The sequence below is a fragment of the Papio anubis genome, chromosome 4 (genome assembly GCF_008728515.1).
Source record: "Papio anubis isolate 15944 chromosome 4, Panubis1.0, whole genome shotgun sequence".
NCBI lineage: Eukaryota > Metazoa > Chordata > Mammalia > Primates > Cercopithecidae > Papio > Papio anubis.
The window spans coordinates 63875467-63898028 of record NC_044979.1 but is presented as its reverse complement, the minus strand read 5'-3'; the positions used below and the strand labels follow the sequence as shown (position 1 = coordinate 63898028).

The 22562-nt window shown below is 35.8% G+C and overlaps 1 long non-coding RNA gene across 1 annotated transcript in view; it reads right to left on the bottom strand.

The window, feature by feature from the left end:
* LOC103883106 overlaps window positions 1-20572 on the bottom strand; it is a 31556-nt gene extending 10984 nt beyond the window's left edge. Inside the window, exons 1-3 of the long non-coding RNA XR_645211.4 lie at window positions 20358-20572; window positions 20079-20203; window positions 1161-1229 (exon numbers count right to left, since the gene is read on the bottom strand). This is a non-coding gene — a long non-coding RNA (uncharacterized LOC103883106). The remainder of the gene's footprint in view (window positions 1-1160; window positions 1230-20078; window positions 20204-20357) is intronic.
* Window positions 20573-22562: the final 1990 nt, after the last annotated feature.

The following is a 22562-nucleotide window of genomic DNA, read 5'->3' as shown; positions in this document are numbered from 1 at the left end:
TCCTTATCAATCTCATTCAAATTAGTGAGCAATGGCAAAAATAAAAACAATTTTAAGGTATTTTTCCTTTATCAGTCATTGATGGTTGTAGTATTTTTTACTTATAAATTATGTTTTTTTGAACATAATAATAAAACGCCCACATTCCTTTACTACACATCCATTGGTTTCAAGAGTCAGTGATTAGGATTTTCTGGATGACAAGAGGAAGTCAACTTGAGGTTTAACATTAGACTAACTCCTGTTCACAGAATTCTTCCTTAAGAACAGTTCAGCAGGTTTGTAAATTGGCTATCTGGTCATCCCTTTGATAGATATGTCTATGTTTGAAGTGTTGGGTTATACAGCAGTAAGACACTTGAAACTTTCCTTACCAAAGGGTACTGAAAGCATCTTTAATTCTGCTTGCTAGTCTGTTTCTCTCTCATTTGGAAAGAATGGGGCATACAGTTTATCTTACTCTGAGAATTTTGGATTAATGAAATTTTGCAGAGATTATAACCATTTATATATAAAAACTTAAATACTTATCATAGGCAATATACCTTTTCTGTTTCAATCTTTAGAAATCATACATTTCTCTAGATAAGTGAGTGAAATAATTACCTTTCAAACCAATTACTCTTTTCTCACACCAGTTGTCATGGAAGTTATCAGGAGAATATAAAAATAAGGAAAAGCTATATTAGATATAAAAACTAAAGAAGTCTGTTGCTGAAGACCTTCCAGACATTTTAGAGTTTTTGCTGTATCTAGCCAGATGGGATGAATTTAAGGTATAGTATGGAAGAAACACTTGGGATTTCCCTCATATCATTGCAGTTTGTAGGTAATTCTGACAAAAGCCCACTAATCTCCCTAACACAAGATGGAAACCACAAAGGGGAATCTAAAGTGGGTGGGATCATCAATCCAAAAAGTAGATACTTGGGGGCTATCCTTGAATTGTATGGCCAATCAAGGTAGAATGCAGATGGTGACAAAATTCCTTTATGCCATTAGATGGTTTCACAGGAGCAAAATTCTGTACTGTCACTCCTGTGACTTATATACTCTTTACTCTCCAGCAAAGATCTTTGATATTTGCAAAGTGAGTTCAAGTTCACATTAGCTCTATTTTTCTTCTTTTTGTAGTCTGAAGATTTCAGGAAAGGACTCACCCTGTTATCTGACAGGATCCATTCTATTTTCCACATAACTATGCATCAGCACTCTCCATGAGAAAAGACCTAGAGAGAAGTGAGAGCAAATAGAGAAAAGCAAGCATATTGATAAAAAGATTATGCATTGAAAAAGATTAATACCTGGCAGTTGAGACGTAGTAACTAGGTCTAATATTTTCAACTAAATATAAACAATCGTTGCAGAATATAAACAAAACCCAGACTTGGCCACCCGTGGACTGTGGTGGACAAGACAGGTAAAACTGCTCCATAATGATACCTAAAACAAGACAGAGACAGAAATATTCTGCTTACAAAAAAAACAGTTCTTCTTTTTACTATTTATCAATGACAACTCTAGCTTCCTGACAGCACTCAATTCAAACTGAGCCTTTACTTTCTTAATCCCTTCTTAGAATCACACAGTCTAAGCCAAGTACTATAATAAGCAAGCACCTCTTAAAAACATCTTCTCTAGATACCTCATATGTCTACAGCAAGGGAAACAAACATTACAGGTGTGTTCCTGGACGTCATGACTGGTGAGCTTCAACACTTTCTTAAACTATTAGAGGATGTGATTCGGTATGAGGTATGAATTTCTTTGACAGAAAACAAACTAAAACAAAATCAACAACACAAAAAGACGACAGGGAAGGGACATTTTAGGTTTCTTTTTCCTTTTTTTTAGGTAGATTTAAGAGAATATGAAACTCTTAAACTTGAGTAAATGAACAATTAGATGAAGAAGGGAATATTTGAGCCAAAGAAAGAACTCATGAAGACAGAAGCATAACTGATAAATTTAAAAGAATAAGGTCATCAATGACCACTATATTGGAGATTGCATAAAATTAGTTCAATAAAAGAAAGGACAATAGAATATAGAATAGACATACTATACATGGGTAGATGAGTGAGCAAGAGCTAAATCCAGCTCACATACCTCTTTCCAGGTCTCAGATATTGCAAAGTAGGGGCTGCATTTAACCAGAGGAAGGAGAGCATATTTACCCCACAAAACTGCCAGCAATCCAGCAGGTACAAGGGTCAGGATAGGCTAATATCAGACCTGAAGAAGAGTCTATTTAAAATGAAGTTTTCATAGGTTAGGTTAGTGCTTCCCATGCATTGGGCCACAACACAGAGAGGTTCTCAGGAACTCGATTGCTTGTCATTTGGGCATCCCAGTAAGGCCTTACAAGGTTGGGAGCCCAGAAGTCAATACTCTACAGCTGCAAGAAACTACTTCAGTTTATCCCAGTTTACCCCAGGTTTGAAGCATTGGCCAAGAATAATTTACATGTTTTGTCTCTCAGTTCTTATCACGTTTCCATAGTGTGCCTAGTTCTGGAGAAGAGCTGAACAAAAGAGCTAAGGGCCTTGCATGAATCCTACATTTCTCTACCTTTAAGCATCTTTTTCAATATCCTCCTAATTCTACTTTCTCTCTCACAACCATACTGTCCTAAATAACTCCTAAAATCTTAATCTATAGGAACACCAAGTTTCAGATGTCTTAATTGTTAGTTTGAGATGTAATAATGATGATCTCAGTGTCAGTGCCTCTGTTACTGAATAAATGTTGTGAGCAGGCATGTTGGATGAGATGAAAACTGAATACTACAAAGGCAAAGGTCATGGATGTGTGTCTCATAAGTGCAGTTTAGGTCAATTTTATTTGAATATTGAGAATTTCTTGTAAGTTTCATACTGCTCAGTCCACTTGGTCAAGTTCTTGGTCAAGCCAGTTTTCCTACTAGAGCCACTGCAGAAGTCAACCACAGATTAAGCACTTCTAATAACTATTCTTTGTCTTTTCTCTTATTTTGTAGATCCTGGCATGAGACCCAGCATTTTCAGACTTTTTCTTTTGCAAATATAACAATTTCCACTCTCAATTTTTATTTTAAATTATTTCCTTCACTTCTTATAATGTCTAAATAGGATTAAATTATTTTCTTTTTGAATTTCAAGTTTAATTTTTTGCTAACAGTGATTGAAAACAAAACAAATTAAATCAGTGTAAAACAGCACAAAACAAAAAAGCAATAGTGACTTCACAGCCACCTCCCTGACAATCACCATTTCCCTACTTCTTGTTTCTCTTCAGAAATTCTGTATTCTAGATAATTTATCATTCTAGCCCCTGATATAGGCCCTACTCTCTACATTAAAGACTTTTGAGTATTCTTATCCTCTTTTTCTCCCTCCTGTTAGACAGTTTATTAGGTATTGACCTTGGATTCTGTTTAGCAGCCATCATCCCAGATTCTTAAAAGGGATCCATTCCCCGAATCAAAATGAAGACATATGGACCAACAACAGCGTAAAATGTCTACAACTGTGACAGGGAGCTAGTTTCACTTCATAGCAGCAAACAACAGAAACACTGTGAACAACTTAAGCAAAAAGGGGAAGAATGAATTGTAAGGACATTTGAGACTTCATAGAATTGATAAACTTAGTTAATTGCTGGAAGTAGAAAACTGTGTGCCCTCTGTTTAAGTTTTCATAGTTTGATGTGGAGCTCTAGTGTGCCCTATTTTGGGATTTGGAACGGATATTCAGATGTTTTCAGCAAATCTAAGTCATAAATTCATTATTAAAATGCTGCTTTCTCCTTTCTATTCCAATTTCTTCATTCTAACTCCGTTTTAAAGGCTGCTACTCTTTTTTTCTTAACCATTTCTTTCTTTTTATTTTTTATTTATTTAATATTTTTTTAAATTATACTTTGAGTTCTAGGGTACATGTGCACAACGTGCAGGTTTGTTACATGTGTATACATGTGCCATGTTGGTGTGCTGCACCCATTAACTCGTCATTTATATTAGGTCTATTTCCTAATGCTATCCCTCCCCCCTCCCCCCACTCCATGACAGGCCCTGGTGTGTGATGTTCCCCACCCTGTGTCCAAGTGTTCTCGTTGTTCAATTCCCACCTATGAGTGAGAACATGTGGTGTTTGATTTTCTGTCCTTGCAATAGTTTGCTGAGAATGATGGTTTCCAGGTTCATCCATGTACCTACAAAGGACAGGAACTCATCCTTTTTATGGCTGCATAGTATTCCATGGTGTGTACGTGCCCCATTTTCTTAATCCAGTCTATCATTGATGGACATTTGGGTTGGTTCCAAGTCTTTGCTATTGTGAATAGTGCCGCAATAAACATATGTGTGCATGTGTCTTTATAGCAGCATGATTTATAATCCTTTGAGTATATACCTAGTAATGGGATGGCTGAGTCAAATGGTATTTCTAGTTCTAGATCCTTGAGGAATCACCACACTGTCTTCTACAACAGTTGAACTAGTTTACAGTCCCACAAACAGTTTAAAAGTGTTCCTATGTCTTCACATCCTCTCCAGCACCTGTTGTTTCCTGACTTTTTAATGATCACCATTCTAACTGGTGTGAGATGGCATCTCATTGTGATTTTGATTTGCATTTCTCTGATGGCCAGTGATGATGAGCATTTTTTCACGTGTCTGTTGGCTGCATAAATGTCTTCTTTTGAGAAGTGTCTGTTCATATTCTTTGCCCAATTTTTGATTAGGGTTGTTTGATTTTTTCTTGTAAATTTGTTTAAGTTCTTCTTAGATTCTGGATATTAGCCCATTGTCAGATGGGTAGATTGTAAAAATTTTCTCCCATTCTGTAGGTTGCCTGTTCACTCTGATAATAGTTTCTTTCACTGTGCAGAAGCTCTTTAGTTTAATTAGATCCCATTTCTCTATTTTGGCTTTTGTTGCCATTGCTTTTGGTGTTTTAGTCATGAAGTCCTTGACCATGCCAATGTCCTGAATGGTATTGCCTAGAGTTTCTTCTATGGTTTTTATGGTTTTAGGTCTAACATTTAAGTCTTTATTCCATCTTGAATTAATTTTTGTATAAGCTTTAAGGAAGGGATCCAGTTTCAGCTTTCTACATATGGCTAGCCAGTTTTCCCAGCACCATTTATTAAATAGGGAATCATTTCCCCATTTCTTGTTTTTTTCAGGTTTGTCAAAGATCAGATGGTTGTAGATGTGTGGTATTATTTCTGAGGGCTCTATTCTGTTCCATTTGTCTATATCACTATTTTGGTACCAGTATCATGCTGTTTTGGTTAATGTAGCCCTGTAGTATAGTTTGAAGTCAGGTAGTGTGATGCCTCCAGCTTTGTTCTTTTGGCTTTAGATTGTCTTGGCAATGCAGGCTCTTTTTTGGGTTCCATATGAACTTTAAAGTAGTTTTTTCCAGTTCTGTGAAGAAAGTTATTGGTAGCTTGATGGGGATGGCATTGAATCTATAAATTACCTTGGGCAGTATGACCATTTTCACAATATTGATTCTTTCTATCTATGAGCTTGGAATGTTCTTCCGTTTTTTTATGTCCTCTTTTATTCCATTGAACAGTGGTTTGTAGTTCTTCTTGAAGAGGTCCTTCACATCCCTTGTAAGTTGGATTCCTAGGTATTTTATTCTCTTTGAAGCAATTGTGAATGGAAGTTCATTCATGATTTGTCTCTGTTTGTCTATTATTGGTGTATAGGCACACTTGTGATTTTTGCACATTGATTTAGTATCCTGAGACTTTGCTGAAGTTGCTTAACAGCTTAAGGAGATTTTGGGCTGAGACGATGGAGTTTCCTAAATATACAATAATGTCATCTGCAAACAGGGACAATTTGACTTCCACTTTTCCTAACTGAATACCCTTTATTTCTTTCTCTGGCCTGATTGCCCTGGCCAGAACTTCCAACACTATGTTGAATAGGAGTGGTGAGAGATGGCATCCCTGTCTTGTGCCAGTTTTCAAAGGGAATGCTTCCAGTTTTTGCCCATTGAGTATGATATTGGCTGTGGGTTTGTCATAAATAGTTCTTATTATTTTGAGATATATCCTACCAATACCTAGTTTATTGAGAGTTTTAGCATGAAAGGCTGCTGAATTTTGTCCAAGGCCTTTTCTGCATCTATTGAGATAATCATGTGGTTTTTGTCTTTAGTTCTTTTTATATGATGGATTATGTTTATTGATTTGCATATGTTGAACCAGCCTTGCATTCCAGAAATGAAGCCAACTTGATCGTGGTGGATAAGCTTTTTGATGTGCTGCTGGATTGTCTCTCAGACCATGGTGCAATCAAACTGGAGCTCAGGATTAAGAAACCCACTCAAAACCGCACAACTACATAGAAACTGAACAATCTGCTTCTGAGTGACTACTAGGTACATAAGGAAATGAAGACAGAAATAAAGATGTTCTGTGAAACCAGTGAGAACAAAGACACAACCAGAACACAACCAGAATCTCTGGGACACATTTAAAGCAGTGTGTAGAGGGAAATTTATAGCACTAAATGCCCACAAGAGAAAGCAGGAAAGATCTAAAATTGACACCCTAACATCACAATTTAAATAACTAGAAAAGGAAGAGCAAACACATTCAAAAGCTAGCAGAAGGCAAGAAATAACTAAGATCAGAGCAGAACTGAAGGAGATAGACACACAAAAAAAAACCCTTCAAAAAATCAATAAATCCAGGAGCTGGTTTTTTGAAAAGATCAACAAAATTGATAGACTACTAGCAAGACTAATAAGAAAAGAGAGAAGAATCAAATAGATGCAATAAAAAATGATAAAGGGGATATCACCACCCATCCCACAGAAACACAAACTACCATCATAGAATACTATAAACATCTCTATACAAATTAGAAAATCTAGAAGAAATGGATAAATTCATGGACACATACACCCTCCCAAGACTAAACCAGGAAGAAGTTGAATCCCTGAATAGACCAATAAGAGGCTCTGAAATTGAGGCAATAATTAATAGTCTACCAACTGAAAAAAGTCCAGGACCAGAAGGATTCACAGCCGAATTCTATCAGAGGTACAAAGAGGAGCTGGTATATTCCTTGTGAAACTATTCCAAACAACAGAAAAAGAGGGAATCCTCCCTAACTCATTTTATGAGGCCAGCATCATCCCAATACCAAAGTCTGGCAGAGACGCAACAAAAAAAGAGAATTTTAGACCAGTATCCCTGATGAATATCAATGCGAAAATCCTCAATGAAATACTGGCACACTGAATCCAGCAGTGCATCAAAGGCTGCTACTCTTATTGTTGAGTTTTCCTGTTTATGATATGCCCAGCACAGTACCTGACACGTAATAGATGTTTAATGTGAGTTTCATTATACTTACATTTTCTGTTTGAGTACATCTGTTCATCTCTCCTATCTGGTCTACCAATTTTTTTTTTTTCCTCACTTCATTTTGTACATTATCTGGGGTGACACTATTCACAATTCTGGGCTTCATCATATTTGTGACTTAAAGCCAATGACACTCCATTTTTAAAACCCTAAAGTCCCTGTGATTACATTTCCACAGAAATCTGTTGGGCCCACCCTTGGGAAAAGTGATTTAAATCCATAGTTCTTTGCTCTGGGTGTAGTATTTCTCTAATATGTCCCCCTTAATTGCGAAGTCTCAATAACCAGACCCAGTCTCTTTTCCTCTCACACTTCTCTTCACTTATTCATTTTTCCAAATTCTATATTAGGAATGAAGACAAAAGGAAGAGACAAAAGCTTATTTCTAAGTTTTGAAACTTTTTTTCTGACTCCCCTTGAGAATCAGGATTTAAAATCATATAGATGCTCTTCCTTTTAAAGATAAAAGGAGATATTGTTACCCCACATGGTAAATAAATCATAATAAATCTAAGATGCAGAACAAGATGGGCTTTAGCAAAGGATCAGAGAGCAAGTCTGAAAAGTCAGAGGATTAGCCAATTGCTCCCTAATGTCAAGTCAAGATCCAGTAGAAATCATCATTCTGGCATCTGACAGAAGAAGTCAAAGGTCAGGATTTAATGCTGCCGCAGTCCGATTTCCCAACTTGATTGAGCAGGTGCTTAATAAGGCATGATTATTTGTTGTGTTAAAAGAGTTCAGAGCCAAGTAAGATGTAGAGTCACAAAACAGAGTGATTCTCAGCTCTATTATTCTGTTGAGAACATTGTAACCTTTTTGTTAACGACAATTATGTTGAGGTGATTACTTTATCAGAGTTGATTTCTTTGCCTAAGAAAAATATGGAATGCAAACATATTAGATTATACGGAACTGGAAATGTCACTGATGAGTCTGCACTGATTACAAACAAGGAGAAAGAGGTTAAGGTCAGCAGAAAGAGCCCTGAATGGGTGATTAGATAAATGTGTTTCCCTTTGATTTTTAAGTGAAAATACAGTGTAAAACTGGCAGAAGTTTTCAAGGCACCGTCAGGAGTTACCCAGAAGAAAAAAGAGTGAGAGCAAGAGCAAGAATGAAGAGAGTGAGAAAGGGAGGAAGACAGAGAAAGAACTTTTCACAACAAATCTAATTAATTTTGACTGCAGGAAGTTTGAGTTAATTAGAACTTCTAAGCATAAGAAGCATAACATCAGGGATTTAAAACACTGCTCGGGGGACCCATTTCCTTCTCCCCCCCCCCCCCCAACTGCTTAGAAGTTGTTTGAGTCAACAAAGGTAACACTTAAACACTTCACAAAAAAAGGCAGGTGCTCAAAAATCCAAACAACTACCTAGATTTGAATTCCACTTGCCTCACTTACTAGGGGAAAACTGAATAGTGAGGCATGGTTTGATCTTTATGGTGTTTAAAAAAAAATAGATTGAAAAAATAAATACTTGTTGAAAAGTTAACCAACAGTCAAGAACACTAATCTCCAAGATGGCCCACAGTAAACCATGCCTTCTGGTATTTATGCCTTTGTGTGTGTGTTTCCCCTTCATTCTGATTCTGTGCTGGCTACGTGAGTCTCATTAAAAAATAGCGGGCAGCAGCAGTAACATTGTGCAAGTTCCAGACCTAAGCCTTAGGAAGGCCTGGCAGTTTCTCCTTCTGAGCTTTGGGAAGCCCTGAACCACCATGCAATAAATTTGGCTAGCCTTCTGGAGAGACCACAAAAAAGAGTGGCTCAGCCATTCCAGCAACTAAGACCAGCCCAGCCATACACCTCTCCCTGCTGAGGAGCCAGACTTGGGACATTCCAGCCCCAGCAGTTCTCAGACTCTAAAAGCATGAGAAACCTGAAGCAAGACGAGAGAAATGACTACACGGTCAACTCAAAGGATCTTGAGACATAACATATTGTTGTTATTTTAAGTCACTGTTTTAGGGGATAGTTTGTTATACAGTAATAGATAATGGAAAAAAACAACACATATGGACATATTGTTCAATGAGCTAGCCACTAGAAAAATGGTTATGACTGATAACTGAATTTTGAATTTTGTGTGATTTAATGTATTAAGTTTAAAAACTGAAGCAATGTAAAATAAATTTTCTGTTAAACAAAACTTTATTTTGGTAGGATGACATTTCACTTTAATGGTTTTATTGTCTATTGTATTGTTACTGGATTGTAGTTCTGTAGACATCTGTTATTTCTGGTATTACACATGAACACACCACCAAAAAAGACTGTAATACATATTATTAATAATTTTATACCAGGCTGAGTTCTATGGCTCATGCCTGTAATCCCAGCACTTTGGGAGGCTGAAGCACGAGGATTACTTGAGCCCAGGAGTTTGAGACCAGCCTGGGCAACATAGTGAGACCCCTAGCTCCACAAATAATAACAAATATTAACCAGGTGTGCTGGCAAGTACATGTAGTCCTAGCTACTTGGGAGGCTGAGGTAGGAGGATTGCTTGTGGCCAGGAGTTGAAGGCTGTAGTGAGCTATAATTACACCACTGCACTCCAGTTTTGGTTATAGAGAAAGACCCTGATGCCAAATAATATTAATAACCAATTATTGATTATTAATTGATATTATTTGATATCAATCACGTTGAACTGATAATATTTTGTACATACTCGGCTAAAGTGTTATTAAAGTTAATTTTGTTTCTTTTTACTTTTTGAAATGTGACTTCCAGAAAATTTTAAATTACACAGGTGGTATGCATTATGTTTCTATTGAACAGACCTCTTATAGAAGAGTAAACATAAAATTATTTTAAAGTTAACTTTGTTTTTAGAATAGTTGTAGATCCCATAAACTCCACATATGTTTTCCTCTCTTACTAGCATATTACATTAATATGGTTCATTATTTAAAATGAATGAACCAATATTGATATATTATCATTAACTACAGCTCATACTTTATTCAGATTTTCTTAAGTATTATCTAATGTTCTTTGTTTATTTCAGGATCCCATCCAGGGTACCATGTGACATTGAGTCATCATTTCTGCTCAGGCTCTTCTTTGCTGCCACAATTTCAGACTTTCCTCTTTGTTGATGACTGTAGTGGTTTGAATGGTGGTCCTCAAACAAGCTATTTTCATGTCCTAATCTCCTTGAACCTTTCTATGAAAAAGTTTTCTTAGATGTGATTAAGTAAGGGTCTCAAGATCACCTTATTTTATTTTATCCACCCTTATAAGAGACCCACAGAAAACAGACACACACTAAGAAGAGAAGAAGCAAAGAGGCAGAGGCAGAATCTGGAGTGATGCAGACATAAGTCAGGGAACGCTGACACCTACTGAAACCTAGAGGGGTTAAGGAACAGAATCTCTCTTGGTGTCTGAGGAGTGTGCACAGCCCTGCCAATATTTTGATTTTAGACTATTATTAGTCCCTACAACTGTAAGGATTTTTTTTTTTCATAAGCTACCAAGAATGTGGTAATTTGTTATGTTAGCCACAGGAAATTAAAACAATGGCCTTGAATGTCCTGATAGTACTGGTCAGGTAGTTTGCCTAGTTGCAATTTGTCTGGTGTTCTTCTCCTGGTTAGAGTGGGATTATGCGTTCTTGGGAGGAAGACCACAGTGGCATAGTTCCTCTTCTATCAAGTGTACATACTATTAGCATGATTTATCAACGTAGATGCTGATCTTGATCACCGGGGTCAGATATGTTTATCCATTAAGAAGTTGCCCTTTTTCCCCTCCTTTTCATATTGTACCTTTTGGAATGAATTTTGAGAACTCAAAATAAGACATAATTAAATGGAAAAGAAGAGAGAGTTATAAGAGCACCCAAACAGGAAGAGCGAACACTGAGTAGCTACTGGTCAAAAAGTAAAATAAATCAGTCATGACCACAGTGCAAAAATGTCAGTGTCACATTCAGATAAAAGAAGAGACCTCTCTACTCCTCTGAAATGAGAAAGAATAAACAAATGACAGGTAAAGAGACATAAATATTGAACAGTTGTTGCAAAGAAAAGATAAAGGTATCATAAAGGCCTCTTAAAGAAAGTAAAATTCAGTTCCATTATCAAATATTTATTGAGACTCACTGTATACCATACAATGCCAACCCTGAAGAATCCAATTTAGCAAGATGTAGTTTCTGTCATAAGGCATATATTATTTGAAAAAGAATATCATATGAATAAGGTAGAAAAATAAATATAACACTGTAGGGATACTTCAAAAAGGCTCTACAAAAGTGGCATTTACATCCATCTGAAATTCAAAAAAGTTTTCTAGGATCAACTGATATTTGAGAGAAAAAGCACTAACCACAAAAAGACATGGTAGCATGACCTAATAATAATTTTGAAAACAACCCTCAACTCCGCGGGTTCTGAAATACTATTTGTCACTGACCCAGAGTTGATTGGAGTTAGGAATAGAATTCAAGCCAAGAAAAAATATAAACTAGAATGAAAAGTATTAATTATGTTGGGAGTCAAAACTGTCAGACAAGCTTTATGTGGGAAAATTATACTAAAAAATAAAGGTATTAAAAGACTGTTCGATAAGCCTTGAATGGGAGAATGGGGTACTAGTTATTTACATGAGTTCAATCTGTAAAGCCATTAACCTGGCAAACTTCAGTTCCATGGTCTGTGAAAACAGAAAATGGAGCTCCTACTTCAAGGAATCAAATGAAGAAAGGTATGCTTATCATACGGTCTGGAACATAGTCAACTTCCAGGAAGCATCATCATTAGTATGACCATAATTATTTGTTTAGTCATCATTTTCCTTTCCCACTATGGCTTACTGCAAGACTGCAGCCAGATTATACTCTCTTATGCCCTCCTAGGTGCCTCATACAGTGCTTGTCATCAAGAGGAAACACAAAGAAAGAGAATGGATTTTATTTAATGAAGCGGGGTTGATTGTGGCAAAGTGTAAAAAGTGGAATTAATTTAGAAGCTGATATAAACAATGTGCTTTAGACTTAATTGGTCCTATAAAAAAAGAAAAATATATATATTTGTTTGAAATCATGTCCCATTAAAAGCTATTTTAATGTTCATGAATATATACATAAGCAAATACATACAAGAGAAAGCTACAATTTGCTTTGCAGCAGAACTGTGTCCTGTTCTTAATTAAATGGAAAGAATGAAAGACAATCACCAGGGATGGGGGGTTGGGATGGCTGTGGTTTGGAGGCATGGTTGGTATTTATTAGTAAAAAATGGAAGAGAAGGTGTCATAAACTTAAACTAGGGAGGTCCAATACTAACTAAGTCACAAGATTTTCTCTATGGACTGAGTTAAGCCCCTTAACAACTTCTCTGTTTTATTCTCTCCATCTGTTTTACCAGACTATTGGGAGGATTATTTAGTTAATGTTGAGGACTATGTTTATCAATTCCACAAAACGTCTGTTATTTAATGATGAGAGAACTCTAAACGACGCAGCGGGAGTATCACAGGGGTTAGCAACAGCGTTATTGTCAGTTGAGTCCTTTAGAGACCCACAGGACAAAATATGATATGCAGCTCTCGGAGCATTTGGAATTGTGTTTCAATAATTATTTCTCCTTCTAACTCCTCAAGTCAATTGGGTTTTCTACTTTGTGGGCTTGACAAGGAATTTGTTTTTTATGATGGTAAAATTTTTGAGTGGTATCAAAATTATCCTGAAAATGATTTCTCTAAACAGAAATTACAGTGACATCATGCACTGCAAGGTGACAACCTGTCTTTGTACCTACCTATATAAGTGAATTCTTCACTTTACCTACTTATCCAAGATGCTTCTCTTTTTCTTTAGTGAAAGAAACAGTCTAATTTTTAGTAACTTGATCCTAAACCAAAGACTAGGAAGCCCCCAATATATCACATTTAAATGTAATTTTCCATAGAACATAGAACACAGAGAAACTCAGACTTTGATATAATAACGTATGCTGATTGTTTCAAAAAGAAAATAATCTCCTTTGTAAATCTGTAGTTTTAAAATTCCATAATAGTTATAATCCTGACTTAGTGAAGATGAAAATAGAGCTCAATATGCTACAGCATACCTCCAATTTCCAGTTCTAGAATATTAAGTCAGCACTTTGTAATCTGAAACCAAATCTGAACCTTCCTACTTCAAAAAAAAAGGACCATAGGGAAGAAGAATATTCCAATTCACTCTTAATCAGTGTAAAATATCTCAGACTCACAATAAAGCCTGGTAAATAAAATCTCCGCTAAAATGAAACCTCCATATGAGGTAAATCAGTTCTTTCAGGTCAGTAGGGTACCATTTGGTAAATTACCTCTGTTTCCTCCTCCCACTAGAGAATGTTATTACCTCACATATGTGGGCTAGTAATGCTCACCAAGCATCAAACTCTCCTGTATTGCTCCAAGGATCATGCCCAGTTTGAATAAGACTGAAAATATTATTAATGGGTAATTTAGACTTTAGGCCTGAGGCTAAGTTCATGCTGTTACGCGGTCAGGATATTGGTACTTTCCCTTCTTTTATTTATGTTTGCACAACAGTGACATGAACTAAGTTTGACTGTTCTTCCAGAAATCTGGCCCAAATCCCTCTTTGTGTGGCTTTAATTTGCACCCTTCATAGTATTTCTGTGTATTATACTTGCTTGCATACCAGGTTTGAATGGAATCTAAGATATGATTGAAAAGAGTTCTATTTTTATAATTCAAAATTAATCATGCCCCAGCAATGCGAACATGGTTCTCTGGGTGGTAATCCTGGAGTTAAATGTTCTCATTCGAAAACAAAAATACGCATTTGTGATCTTTATTGAAGGTCATCGTGTATACAGAGTGTGTGCTTAGCATGATTTCAGAGCATTATTCCAGTAATTTCAACTGTGCTGCATATTAATTCAGGAGCTAGATTACATGTCAGAATAATAAACAGAGCCGACATTTGATGCTTTCCAATGTGAAAGAGGGTGTGGTACTGGAGATTTCAAGGAAGGGTCAGCAAGGGCCCAAGTGAAACTTTTTAGAAAGTGAAGACTGAGAGAGAGATTCTGCAATCTGACTGCTTAATAATTCTTGTCTTTTTTCCATTTGAACTATTATAGGAGCTTATAGTAGGTAAGCTCCTATTTCTTTGAACTGAAACTCACTGCTGGAAAAATTAGGATGCCTGATTTAGGTGCTCCAACGTAAATTTCACAGTTCAGCACCCTCCATTTCTGCTCACTGTTTTCTCCTATCAGTTGTGTTCTCCTTCTTATCTCCTCTTGCACTCACAATGCAAATCCTGCCTCTTGCTCTTGTCTGCCCAAAAAAACCTGCTATGAGTCCTAGCATCAGTCTCAGCTGGGATCTTCATTCATGTGCCAGTGATTATCTGAATGGACTACAGGCTGAGGTTCCCCTCAACCCCCCAAAAATCAATGATTTAAATTGGTATATGTATGTGTATAGATGGTTTCCTAGGTAACATTTACATTTTAATAGTGTCCTTTAACAATTTGAACTAAAGACAGTGCTAACCAATTTTTTGATATGTGCTCAACATTGTTTGAAGCACTTTGTTCATACAATAATAAAGTTTCATGTATTTATCATATACAATAAGATGCTTTAAAGTATATATATGTTGTGGAATGACAAAATTCCAGCTAACTAGCATATGCATCACTACCAGATTTGTAGTGAGCACATTACATCCACTTTGCCAGAATTTTTCAAGAACATGATACATTGCTAACTATAGACAACATGTTTTACAATAGATTTCTTAAATTTATTTCTCCTACCTAACAAAGAATTTTTTTTTAATTTTTTGACCAATATCTCCTCAGCTTCCCCATCCTTCCAACACCCCAGCCCTGGTAACTACCAATCTACTCTACTTATATGAGTCCACATATGAGTGAGATCATGCAATATTTAATTTTCTATGCCTGGCTTATTTCACTTAACATAATGTCCTCCAGGTTCATCTATGTTGTTGCAAACGATAGAATGATTATGGATTAATGCTAATGATGGCTGGATAGTATCCATTGTGTATTCATACCACATTTTCTTTGTGCATTTATCCATGGGTGGACACTTAGATTAATTCTATACTTTGGCTATCGTGAATCATGCTGTAATAAAAATGGGAGTTCTGATATCTCTTCAGCATACTGAGTTCATTTTTGGTTTGAATATAAACCTATTAGGGATTGCTGTATCATGTGGTAGTTCTATTTTAAATGTTTTGAGGGATTTTTATACTGTATTCCATAACGGCTGTACTAATTTACACTCTAACAAACAGTGTGCAAGGGTTCCCTTTTTTCCGCATCCTCTCCAACCATTGTTATCGCTTGACATTTTGATAATAGCCATTCTAACAAGTATGAGGTAATAGCTCATTGGGGCTTTAATTTGCATTTCCCTGATGACTAGCGATGTTGAACATATTTTTTTATATACCTATTGCCATTTGTACATCTTTTGAGAAATGTCTATTTCAGGTTTTTGTCCATTTTTAAATTGAGTTATTTGCTTTTTTGCTATTGAGTCATTTCAGCTTCTTGTATATTTTTGATATTAACCCCTTATCACATATATTTTGCAACTATTTTCTTTGATTATATATGTTGTCTTTCCCTCTGTTGATTATTTCCTTTGCTTTACAGAAGCTTCTTAGTTTACTGCAATGCTATTTATCTATTTGGATTATTATTTATTTATTTTTTTCATGATGAATCATGCAATGCAGAACCTTTAATAACAAAAGCTTTAAGGACTCAGGAAGGACAAGGTGGCCATCCAGGTTCTTCATGAGCCCATGCTTAACATTAGACTTATGTCCTGTTGAATACCAGCTGTTTCTCTAATTCAGGTGCATAGCACTGATAACTAATAAGTTATCACAGGTAATTCGACTTAGACCAGGGAGTTCATTCCAATTGTATATTTAAACAACTTCAGTATTGGCTGATTGATTTAGCACGATAATATAGAGTTTGATTTTGAAAGGTTAAATACCAAAGGTTTAATACATTGGATATTACAAAATAGAATCTTAAGTTACCAAAAGTCATTCATTTGGTCAAACTGATAACTCAAAAATTTTTTAAAGGAAAAAATATTATTCTGATAGAGAAGAGACCCAGCTTTCCAAACAAGACCCAAAGAAGATAGCATGAGGTCAACTGATTCTGTCTCCTTTCTTTCCTTCTCCCTCCTTTTTTATAGTTTACTTAAGAAGTAAACAAAACCCTTTCATTATGTTTTGATATTACATAAAAATCCTTTTAAAAGAGAAACCAAATTTTATGTTTCCATTAGTGTATTTTTAATGATAAAGCTAGGTTTTAGTAACATTTTATAAATCTGTTCAGTTTTAATTAGTTTGACCATAAGGTAAGATTTTAATAAACCTTTTATAACCCTTTACATTTTTTTTTTTCCTCAGAGCTGAACAATGTTCTAAGAAAACTCTGTTGTGCTTTTATTCCAATGTCCAATTTATGGGGGGAAAAACCAACAATAACAATCCCATTTTAACTTTAGCCACTAGGTTCACACATAGAATCTCTTATAATTAACTTTCATAAACCTTCTACAACTTGTTCAAACTTTTAGCTTTAATTTAAAACAATCTTTAACTCTCTAACCTAGGCAAAAATCTACATTCTCATAGTTTCTTATAATCTCTTACAAAAACACGTTTCATTCTCCTTATACACCTTGCATGCAAACCTATTTTTCCAGTAGTCTCAATTGCATATTACAATGTTAACTCTTATCAATTTTTACTTTTGGTGAAAATCTTGGTAAGTAAGAGATTTTAATTATGTACTAGGTGTGGAGTCTGGGACCCAGACAGAAATGCAGATAAGGTCTGACTCTTTCCAATCTCTAACTCCACGTGTCCCAGGACTTAGCTAGCTGTAAGCAGGCAAACTATACAGTTAAGAGCCATATTAGTATTTTATGAAGCATTTAGGAGGCCTAATGTTAAATTGTATAACATTTCTGGCATAAATTCCCTTTTATAAATTATTTCACGACTTTCACAGACCATGAACAACATGTTTAGACTTTCTGACTTGCCCTAAACATTCCTCGTTTTAAACAACCACTCATTTTACTTTAGGACAAGAATTTACTATACGACATTCTTTCTTATATAAAATCTCTTTTCTGTATAACCTTCTTTTCATAGCTAGGGGGCATGGGTAATTCCAGATATCCCCAGGCCTTATGTAGAATGTAATGTCTCCAAAATAAATTGAACAATTTTCAAACGTCAAAGTAGTTTATAATCTTAAAGCATTTAGCAAACCTAATATCTGACTTGCATAATTTAGAAAAAATGTCTTTATTTTATTAATAATTTTTAAAGTTGTCTTTATTTCCCCAATATTACAAAAGTTACATGAACTAAAAGGTACTGCAGTTTTTATTTTGCTTTCAATATATTTGGTTTAAGTGTTTATTTTTGCTTAAGCCAATTAATTAGAGCTCTTATATATAAAAATTACACACAACATATATATAATCACACAGAGAGACAGAATAAGATTACTACAGTAGTTATAAGATTTTTCATTTCCTAGTTTTCAAGTTTCTTAACTGATTATTGGCTTTATGGTGTAGTCCTCACAAGCACAGGGCCAAGAAAGGGGTTTCTCATGCCTCTTGTTTTTCCTAAGGGGTCCTGGGTGTTAAAAGCCGGAATATCCACTTTTAACGAAGCTGACTTTTAAGCATAGCACTCTGTAATAAAGACCTTTTAAAATTTCTGATTACCTGATTTTAGGCAGGCCAAACGGCTGATATTTCTGGCTTTTGAACTTTACCAAAGGTAACCTCCCAGGTACTCAAGGAAGAAAAATTTAAGATAGACTATGGAGGAGAAGAGACTAGACAAGGTTATACAGATATTAAATGAGAAAGGAATTACTTCCTAAGCAGGAAATCAAACCCAGACCACCACTGTGAAATGGCCAGAATCTTGGTCCCTGAGCTACAGCATAGGGCGGTCTTTATTGAACTTCCCAGAAGAAGTCTAGAGTAGTTAATTTTGAGTTTCCAAAGCCTTTTAACTACTCAAGATAATTTTTAGAGCTACGACATAAACTCTAAAATTCCTGTTCCCTGGAAGGCAGAGACCAACAGAAAGTTGTCACACGGTTACAAGATCAAGCTCCCAAGGACATAAAACAAGATTGAGACCCCATCCAGTTTTTTTGTTTGTTTGTTTCAGGGACCTGCAGCAAAGTTTGTCACTGACCAACTTGCTGGGTCATGTTGAGCAGCAAGCTTATGAGTTCCTAAGCCCAGGTTTTATTCTACGGAACCCCTTTGACTCAGAAAAACGAATTCATAGCACAAATACATCAGTTTAAGACTAGCCTCCGAATTCTTTTTCTCATTAATCAAAACTTTACAGAAGAGATAAACAGTGATTTTTACCATTCATTCAACCATTTGCATAGAGAGAGAGAAGCCAGAAATCTGACTGGTAAGAAACTCTCTTACCCTTTTGCCAGCATGCTAGGCTTCTGGGTTCCCTTTTCTTGAGCAGCCCTAGTGACCCAGTTTGCCACACCGTCTCCCAGGGGACCAAACCACAATATAAAGGAAAATTATCTTTTTCCATTCTGTCCAGAGCAAAATACATGTGATAAAACATAAATTATTAGCTACTCTGCTTAGCACCCAATATCGAACAGGCAAGGCTTAAATCTGCCCTCAGATGGGTCCCATCATCTTTAACCAAACCTCCAACTAGCAGTTTCTACACCTGGTGTCTGGGCAAGATAGTTGCCCTGAGTAATAGAAAAGACAAAAAAGGGCAAGAAGAGAGAGAAAAACATTGCTTGTTGCAGGGTGGAGAAGGTGAAATGCTCAGGCAGGCCAGAGAAAGACCCACCCATTTCAGCAGTACTGAAAAGTTCAGGAAGCTGCAGCTGCTGTCATGAAGGGATTTTTTCTAGTAGTCCCATAAACTCCCAAGTTTCCCCTTTTTGGGGAGGAAGAAGCTCCCCATGCCCCACTATCCTGTAGATGCCTAATTCTGTCAGCCATAGTTGTCAGCAAAGAGTGCAAAGCAGATTATTCCAAAGAGAACAGCAGTTGCCATCCTGTAGTGCCAAACCTGTTCTTAGCCAAAAGGGACTTTACCAAGAGCCCTCATTTTTAAATGTACTTCAATGCATTGTTGTTCATTTGGAACATTCCACTGTAAGTTATCTTTAGTAAGATTTTGCCGTTTCTATAAGACTTCGCTGCCTCCCAGGCCTAATGTACAACCCAGAAGAAACTCAGTTTTCCAGAAATTAAGGATCCCATTTTTACCTAAAATATTGGCTTTACTCTCAGGATCTCTTGATTAACTTAGCCAGTGATTTTTTTTCCCTACTTAAGCAGGCAAGAAAAATAAAACAAAGGGGGTAGAGCAAAAAATTCCCTGTGAATTTTCAAAAACCAAATTTTATAACCCCTGCATTTTCACTGCTTACTACCTTTCCTTTCTGACCCAGTCAGATGTAAATGGCCTCTAACTGGAACCAAGCCAGTTAATTCCCAGATGAATTCCATTCCTGGACCCAGTCCAGTTTCTGTCTCAACTCCAAACCCAGTTTGGATTTGCTCAAAGAAACTCAGAGAGCTCAAAACACAAATCTGTGGAGCTCCGAAATCCAAGAGGGAGCTTACCCATAATCCCCAGCGGCTCTGAGAGAGCTATGGATACAAGAGGGTCCTGCAGGTACCTTGCGTGTTCACTCAGCGCTCCTGGGTGTCTCTAGAAGTTCCACTTCGGATTCCGCTTCTGACACCATCTGATAAAAGAATAACGTCAGCCAAATTAAATTTAAAGTTTAATTGAGCAATGAATGATTCACGAATGGGGCAGCCCCCAGAATCCGAGCAGATTTACAGGGGTGCCTCCCAATCAGAACAAATTTATAGACAAAAAAAGGTAAAGTGACTTACAAGAATCGGAAGTGAGGTGTAGAAACAGAGGGATTGGTTACAGCTAGGTGTTTGCCTTATTTGAACCCAATTTGAACATTCAGCAGTCTATGAGTGGTTGAAGTATGGCCGCAGGGATTAGCCAACACTCAGCTGTTGTTACTGGTGTATACTATTAAGTTAGGTTTTCAATTTTGCCTGACTATTAAGCTAGGTTACAGTTCATCCACAAGGACTCAAATATAGAAGTAAGGAGTGTTAACAGTTGATATATTTCTTTTTATGCCAGTGCAATGTTGTCTTGGTTACTATAGCTCTGTAATGTATTTTGAAATCAAGTAGTGTGATGCTTCCAGCTTTGTTCTTTTCCCTCAAAATTGATTTGGCTATTTGAAATATTTTGTGGTTCTATAAAAATTTGAGGATTTTTTTTTCCTACTTTTGTCCTTCATTTTGTTAATGTGATGTATCATATTTATTAATTTATATATGTCGAACCATTCTGGAATCCCTGGTATGAATCAATGATAAATGGTATTTTAAATGCGCTATCGAATTTGGTTTGCTGACATGATGTTAAGGATTTTTGCTTCTATGTTAATCAGGGATATTGGCCTGTAGTTTCCTTTTTTGTATAGTTTCCTTGTGCCTGGTTTAACGTATAGTTTCCTTGTGCCTGGTAAAGCTGACCATGTAATATGAATATAGAGGTAGTCTCCCCTCCTCAAATTTTTGAGTGAGCTTAAGAAGAGTTAGTATTATTTCTTCTTTAAGTGCTTGATAGAATTCAGCAGTGAAGCCCTCCAACTCTGGCCTTTTCTTGATGGAAAGAATTATTACTAATTCAATCTCCTTACTCGTTATTGGTCTATTAAGATTTTCCGTTTCATCATAATTTATTTTGTTAGGTTGTTTGCATCAGCAATTTATTCATTTCTTCTAGGTTATCCAATTTGTTGGTGCATAATTGCTCATAATAGTGTCTTATGGTCCTTTGTATTTCTGTTGTATCAGTTGTAATGTCTCCTTATTTGTTACTGATTTTGCATTTTTGAGTCTTCTTTTTTGTTCTTTGGGCCAAAGGTTAATTGATTTTATCTTTTCAAAGAACCAACTTAGTTTTTTAAATATTTCTTTTAATTTTTCTAATCTCTATTTCATTTATCTCTGCTCTGATCTTTATTATTTCCTTCCTTCTATCCACATTGGGCTTAGTTTGTTCTGTTTTTTCTAGTTTCTTGAGATGCAGTGTTAGGTTGTTCATATGAAATCGTTTTTCTTTTCTCATGTAGCTATTTATTCCTATAAAATTCCATCTTTGAATTTCTTTTGCTGTGTTCCACAGGTGTTAGTATATTGTTTCCAATTTTATTTGTCTCAATAATTTTGTTAAATTGTCCTTTAAATTTCTTTATTGACCCATTAGTTCAGTAACATGCTATTTAATTTCCAAGTATTTATGAATTTTTGAATATTCTCCTGTTATTGATTTCCAGTTTAATATTGTTGTAGTCAGAAAAAATATATGATATAATTTCAGTCATTTTAAATTTGTAGGACTTGTTTTGTGGCCTAAAATATGATCTATACTGAAGAATGTTTTATGTGCTGTTCAGAAGAATTTGTACACTGCAGCTGCTGGATAGAATGTTCTGTATGTGTCTGTTAAGTCTATTTAGTCCAGTGTATAGTTTAGATCTGATGTTGATTTACTGTCTGAATGATCTGTTCATTGATGAAAAAAGGGGTTTTGCATTCTATCTCTCCCCTTAGATATATTAATATTTTATTTACATATTTAGGTGTTCTGATGTTCAGTTGATATATATTTATTTATAACTGTTATAGCCTGTGGAAGAATTGACCCCTTTATCATTATGTAATAATCATCTTTGTCTTACATTACAGTATTTGACTTAAAGTCTATTTTATTTAATATAAGCATATAATCATAGCCACACCTGCTCTCTTTTGGTTTCCATTTGTATGGAATATCTTTTTTGCATCCTTCCACATTTTTATGTGCACTCTTACAGGTAACATGTGCCTCTTGTAGGCAGAATATAGTTGGGTCTTGTTTTTATATCCATTCAGCCACTCTGTGTCTTTTGGTTGGAGAATTTGGTCCATTTACATTCAAGATAACTATTAATAGGCAAAAACTTACTACATCCATTTTGTTAATTGTTTTCTGGCAGTTTCATAGATCATTTTTGTCTTTCTTCC